Raw genomic sequence first — 7,609 nt, forward strand, 5'->3', positions numbered from 1 at the left:
TGGTTTTCTTTTAGTAAGCTAAATATATTAAATTCTCCTCTCCCCATCACAATTCAGCTGTCACCTTTTCACCAGACTAACTCTCTTCTTCACATTCAGTGCCCATGTGGTCCTCTAACCCTTCCCAGCCTATGTATCAGCAATTCATTCATGATTAAATATATATTTAATGTATTAAACTAGATAACTTAGGCAAGTAGTTTCTTGTAAGATTCCCAGAGGAAGTGGGTCTTCAGGAAGGATTTAAATGGGGAGAGTGTAGCAGCTTTGGAGAACAGCTCAGGAAAAGTATTCTGTGCATAGAGGGAGCACCACACAAACAAGCAGAGATAGTTGTGGGAGAAGTGGACCAAGTTTGGCGATACAGCTGACATCATTTATGAAGCAGAAGGGTAACTCTGATAAAAGATAAGTGGCACAATAATTTTTGTCTAATTACAGTTGGTAGGTATGCAAACCAACAATGTCTCACTTTCTGCTGCTAGAACAGTCCAGTTCCATAGTTAATCATCATCCAAATTTGCTAGATTACTAATTTAACATCCTTGAAATGAAAGCAGAACAAACTGCTTTTGCCAGTCAGACACGGCATCTGCTACCAGGTATAAAAAAAAAGTGCAAGCAATTTAGTCTTTGCATGATTGTTACTTATCTCTTTGCTATAGTTCTGTAATCATAACATAGTCAAATTTCACCAGACGGATTCGTCACCTATCTTTCAGCACAAGACATCCCAGCAATGCCTGACACCTGTCTAAAGCTGCCATTCCCAATTATCTTTATCAATGTGGACTGCTGCGGAGGCTATATCAGTGTCTTTTCCCCGTACCCATTCAACCTGTTTGATGAGAGAACTGGTGACTTAAGCAGCAAACTAAAGCATTGCAGATTCTTTCCATTTATATGCACCATTAACTGCACCTCATTCAAAGAACAAATCTCCAATTACTTCTTAATTCCTTCTCCCTTAATGAGGATTTCCAAATGCTTTTCTTTCAACAGCACTATCTTCTCTGCATCAGGAAGTGCAGGCATTCATGGTTAAACCCCTGGCTCTGCAATATCATGGCACTTAATCACATCACAAAATGGCTAACATCATCTGTGTCTTGACATCACACAATCTCAGAATGTCTAATCCTGAGAACAGAAATCAAATACTTTATCTTATCTCAAAGAAAATGCTAGGTTGAAAGAAAAGCATGAAAGACAAAAGTAGCAAGCACTGTAGTGGAGTTTAAAAGATTAAGGAGAAATAGAGGCATATTGCTTTTGTAGAGGGTTTTTGGTTGGTTGGTTGGTTGGGTTTCTTTGGAATAGGGATGAAAGATGGGTTTGGAAATATGTTGCAGTATAATACTGCTTGGTTAGTTTCCTTTAAGTTTTCCCTATTTGTGTTTAAGTGTCTTCCTAGAACTGAGATAAGATAAATGCCTGACTGCCTTGTGCATTATTTTGTTCCAGCAGTAAAAACATGTATACAGATACATTTGATTTTTTTGAGAAAATAATGAGCAAATTCAGTTACAGTGAACAAAGCACAAATTTACTGTGTTATTGAGGTTGTTCCAACGAACAGACAAAAGCATGCAACTCCATGAATCATATCTTGAAATGCAGTCTCCTTAAATATAGCTAATTCCCAAATCTCAAACCAAAGCAAACAATTACATTGCAATGTTTATTGCATTCAGTTTCATGCATCTCTCTGCCATGTCTCAGTGTAAAAGACTATTGTACATAGTAACAAAATAAGTAAGTCAAATATAATTTGGACGAGGGAGACAAGAAAGTATGGATATCAGCTGTCTAAGGCTGTATCATTTATACACAAAGAGTTCTTCTGAATTTGATTTTCCTGAAACTGAAATCTGATCCTAAACATGTGAAAGTAGCCAAGCTAGAAAAAATATTGGCTTGGCCATGCTGTCTATAAGGATGAGATAACCACAACATCAGCCACGTGAGATAAGAATTAGCCATTTCAATGGCCAAGTTAAACAAGACATATCCCTCAGCCAACTTTATTGTGCATCCGCAATACAGAACTTGCATATCTGGGTTTATGAGCCCTAAGAATTTGTATTATCTTATGTGGGGAACCAAGTTAGTCTAACTGCACTTTTTGGCTATTTAACTACCTAACTACAGTGAACATCAGGCCCCAAAAGCCTGAATTGTCCCCATTTTCAGAACGAGCCACAGCATCCCTGGTGTTTTGTCCCAGTCTTTGTAAAATCCCACTGGCTCCAGCCATCTGGAGTTTACTATACAGCAAGTAAATAAATTAGGAAAAAAAGAGATAGCGGCAAAGTGACATTTTACTAGTCCAGTCCCATACATTACAGATCCAAGTCAGATCCCTTACCAAGGCAGTCGTTCCTAAGATGAGGGATACAAGCTAGAGCTGCAGAAAAAGCACATGCTGTCAAGCATTCCTCAAAAGGTGGTGAAATATTTTGGAAATGACAGATAAAAACAACACAATCTGGCCTATTTAAGCATTTCTTAAATTATTTTACTGGTCAGTTTACAACATTTCATTACATTGAGAATGTAAAACCAAAAGGTAATTTTAAGTATACTGCCACTTGATTAGAGGCCCTTGACCTCAAGAAGTGGCTGGTGGCACAAAGAATATATTTTCATTGCACACCTCCACCATGCAACTTGCAACACCTTCTGGTGGGCCAGATGTGTCTAATTTGGGAGAAATTACTGGAGTCTGCCAGTCTGTTCAGCTGGTTCTGTATCAAAAAAGCTCTGTAATTGCTTGGTTATGGTGCTTGTTGCCATCTGATGCTGAAATGGTAACCATCTGTCGGGAATTCCTGCACTGAGCACTGTTAGTCACATTCTAAACAAAGAGAAGACTTAAAAAAAATGTTGTTGGCTATAACTTGTTTTTTATGCAGGTTCTGAAATATGCACCTCTCAGTGGTCACCTGGGAGTGAGGTTTCTCTATGTGCTGATTATTCAGCAGCAACATAGATTTTGTGAAAGTGAAATGCTATCATTATACAATAGCAGTAATAACCCACAGGGGAGAGAAGTGTTGTATTTCTATTATTTATTATCAATTCAAAAGCTAAAGAGGGCCAAGACCTCTACAGAACAAATAAAAAAGACAGCCCTGCACTGAGGGCTAATTCGAGACACAGGATGATCTTGTGGTTAAGGCCCTGAAATAGGATTTGGAGTATCTTTGTTTAGTTCCTGTAAACTGTGGACAAGTCACTTACAGTATAATCCAAAGGTCATTGACATCAATGGTTTCCACTGACTTTGATGAGCTTTGGATCAGGCCTCTAATTCCCCCCTCCGGAAAAAGGGGGTAATACTTCATTTTCCCCAGTCACCACATATCTGCAACAAATGACCTAGGGAATCCTGAAGACAACAGCCTCCTTCACTGAACAGCCCTGATTCATCCCAGAGCACAGTCCATTCTGTGCCAGGGTCCTGTGGAAAAAATGGTAGGTGATCATGTAATTTAAAACTGTATCTTAATGCTTACCCATGAGGGGGGCAAATTAAGGTTGTCCAGGCAATGTTAATTCTGATTTTTCCTACTGTTTGAGTGCTTGATATCGCAACTTTACCATTCTTTTAATGTAGGTTTTTTGGGGGATACAATATCACATTCATGCCGGGTGAACACAAAAAAGACTGAGAACCCCATTGTGCTAGGGGCTTAACAATTATATAGTAAGACATGAGACATAGTGGATAATTTTACAGGTAGGGAACTGAAGCCCAGAAAGAGATTAGTGACTTGACACAGGTCACACAGGAAGTCTGCAGCAGGGCCAGGAACTGACCCCAGATCTCTTGATTCCCAAGCCGTCTCCTGATCATACACAATGCTGTCCTCTTTCCTTCATCCAGTACTGTAGACAATCAACCTTCCTTCATTCACTCAGCCTTGCACACTTCTTCTCCCTGTCCCCACACATCTAGGCTGTTACCAAGTCCTGCCATTTCCTCCTCCTCTGTCCTGACAGCCAGAATGCTTGTTCATTCCTGTCTCATCTCCTGCCTTAATTACTGTAACCTCTTCTCTAGCTTTCCCTGATTCCCAGATCACTTCCCTCTGTAAATCCAAAACAGAGCTGCTAAAGCTATCCATTGATCGGACCATGCCACTGTTTTCCACAAATGTCTTCCCTGGTTCTCCCTTGCCCACCACATCAAGTGTTAAACTGCTGGTCCCTTTTCCAATTCTCCTCACTCAAAACCCACAGGGAAAGCCAGGGGCTGAATGAACATACTCTATGTATCACAACTTGAGAATTCCCTTTGTGAGGTCTCAGGTGAGCCTTAGAAATGTGCTCCTGTGGGAGCAGTATTCTCTAAGGTCTAAGTGATAGAATGGATGTTCCATGCCTCTTGCAATTCCCCTAAGATCCTAAAGTTAAAAGAGAGGGGGAAAAAACAATTCTTTTCACAGGAATCCCAACCTCACGTATTCCATAGGACAGTGATTCTCAACCAGGGGTACATATACCCTGGGGATACTCAGAGATCTTTCATGGGGTACATCAACTCATCTAGATATTGTCCTAGTTTTACAACACGCTTCATAAAAAGCACTAAAATTTCATACAGACAATGATGTGTTTATACTGCTCTATATACCATACACTGAAATGGGAGTACAATATTTATATTCTGATTGATGTATTTTATAATTATATAGCAAAATGAGAATATAAGCAACTTCTCAGTAATAATGTGCTGTGACACTTTTGTATTTTTATGTCTGGTTTTGTAAGCAAGTAGTTTTTAAGTGAGGTGAAACTTGTGGGTACACAAGACAAATCAGACTCCTGCAAGGGTTACAGTACTCTGGAAAGGTTGAGAACCACTGTCATTGAGAACACAAGGAGTTATATCTACCCTATCTAGGATATTCTATATAGGGGAGAATTGGGCCCTAAATGCAATACATGAAGTTCAGTACTATAGCTATTCAATTGAATGAACTAGAGAAACAATTAGTCTGCCCTCTTCCTGAACTGGATAACAACCAAAAATCACTTCAGAAGCTGCATTCTGAAAAGCTTAGCATTACCTTATTCACCTGGGCCCACCGTTGAGCTGCAATGAGCTCTGTAGTCAGTTGCTATGATCAGGGTAACCAAATCTCACACCTCAGGACATAAGATGATTGCTGGAGGATTCTACCTTTCCCCCTTCCCTGACTCCCCTGCACAATGCTAAACAATTAGCTAGTTGGTCTGTAGCAGGTTTTCATCTTCTGAACCATCAAGAAAAATAGGCCACACACAGAGGTTTGATGGACAAATCCTCTGATCTAATGTGACAAATCCTATGTTCCTACACAACAAAAAAATGAGACCGCAAATTCTTGAACTGTGTGGAAAATAATCTCTTGTTCCAGAAACTAGAGAAACCAACCAGGGATAATGTAATTTTAGAAATAGATTTGAAAAACAGGGAGGAAATAAGAGAAAACTTGGAAGTAAGGTGGACACTTGGAGCAAGCATTCACAAAATGATCATGTTTACAACACTTCAGAGACAGGAAAACTAGAAGTATCAAAGGCAGGATAGCGTGGAGGGTTTAAAAAAAAAGTACAGAAAGTTAAAGGAACTAAGTTTGGATTTCATGGGTAGAAATATTGAGAGACAATTTGAAAAGATAAAGATAGAGAAAGCAGACACGCTAGCCAAAGGGGAAAAAAGTGATCTTTGTTTTGTGCTTAGATACTATAATGGGATTGTTATAGATACCTTGAGTAGATTTACCTACCGCTAGGGAGGTACAGTACATGGGCCCAGTCATGCAGCCACTACCTGATAAAGTCAAAATGAAGCCAGTCAGTAGCTTGGCTCTTTTATGAAGTCTACCTTATTACTTCCTCATTTTACAGACTTCTTTGCTTTCCTTGCTAAAGACAGACTTTAAAAAGTAGTAGTCATTTTGTGCCATCATTAATTTCAATCAGCCTTCTAATTGATCAAATGCCAGTGCAGGTCTCTGTCCACCCCTCCTGCTGCAAACTGAAGAGCAGAGTGTGACAATAAAAGCTTCTCAGGGCTAAGCGATACTCAAGGTAAGCTGTAAGGAAACAGAATATGTTACTAAAGGGAAACAAAATGATAAATCTTCTCAGAGGAGCTATTAACAGAAAGCTGAACTCTTGAGAGTTTACCCATCAGACAGACAGATGCATTAAAATTTGTTTTAAACCTAACTGTTCAAGTTTAAAAAGTGTGTTTTACCAGAAAATAAAATCTTTTAACTGTATTTTAAAGCCCCATGTCTAATGCCCTCTAACTGGTAGGGCTGGACAGCCCTCTTTCCAGATTATATTAACATGGCTAATTCTGAGGCTTGCCCATTCCCTTCCATCCCCTTCTAAACAAAACAGCCCTTTCCTTCCAGCCCAACTGCTCAATATTCTCAGCCCCTCACAGCCTGAGAGCTGCAACCCAACCAAAATATACATTCTTCTAAGGCAGCACACTGAGCTGCAGCTAACCTGCTGGGTTGGACAATTATTATCATGGCCTACAGCCATACCACCTCAGGCTCTGAGTCCATTGGGTACCATCGGCAAAGCAAGAGTCCTGGTTATTAGTTGATTAATATCTATTACTGACTCTCAAATCGTTGTGGTAATAGTATTACAGCGGCAGTCAGATTCTTCTTTACTTTTGCAGCTGCCATTTTACAACAAAAGCAAAAATCCAGTTAAATTGAGTGTGACAGTGACAAGAGAAAGAAATAACATTGCAAATGGAATGCTTACACTGCTCAGATTCTGGGATTGTAAAACACGGCTGATTTTGATTTTAAACATAGCAGCTACATCAAAACTGCCATAAGCAAGGGCTGTAAGATAGAAATACACCAAAAACATGCTCTTGTCAGAAGGAGTTTGTCTAACAAACTGAAGATAGGAGCTTTGAAGGAGCACATCCAGTGCTAAGGTTAGTAGCAGCTCTGTGCATTGCCAAGTATTTATTTTTCAGCTCCATTCTTTACCCATTGAGGGAGCGGCTTTGTTTTTGTTGTTATTCTCAGAAGACTTACCACCAAAGCACCGCTTCGGGAATGATATTATTACAGCAAGCAAAACACTGAGTGGTTGGTACTGTGCCATCGGTTCTCAGACATCACACCTTCTATGAATGACATCCCAGATCACTGACATAGCGAAGGGCACAGAGCCACTGTGTGAGCCATTACTGGTAGTTGGCATGACACTGGCCTAACTTAAGAAGAAAGAATCGTCTGTTTTAATATTTCTGGCACTGAGCCAAGAAACTCAGGAGTTTGTGATTAGTTAATTGAAGCTCTGTTAGCACCCTGATTTAAACACACGTTGATGCGATACAAGGATCTTTGTACTGATGTCATACAGATCCTAATTATAGGCACTGAAGTACCCTTAAAAATACAAACCCTTGATCAGTCCATCCTTTTTTTATACTTTCCATATTGTAAAAAATAAGGAGCCGCTGATTTAAGTGAATGGCTGGTAAATGTAGAACAAACAAAAGAAAATTCTGTTTCGCCCGAGAACAAGTTGAAATATTCATAGCGACGTTTTGGACAGAGTTTCCCCATCTTTTTAA

Source organism: Lepidochelys kempii, chromosome 2 (genome assembly GCF_965140265.1).
Source record: "Lepidochelys kempii isolate rLepKem1 chromosome 2, rLepKem1.hap2, whole genome shotgun sequence".
NCBI lineage: Eukaryota > Metazoa > Chordata > Testudines > Cheloniidae > Lepidochelys > Lepidochelys kempii.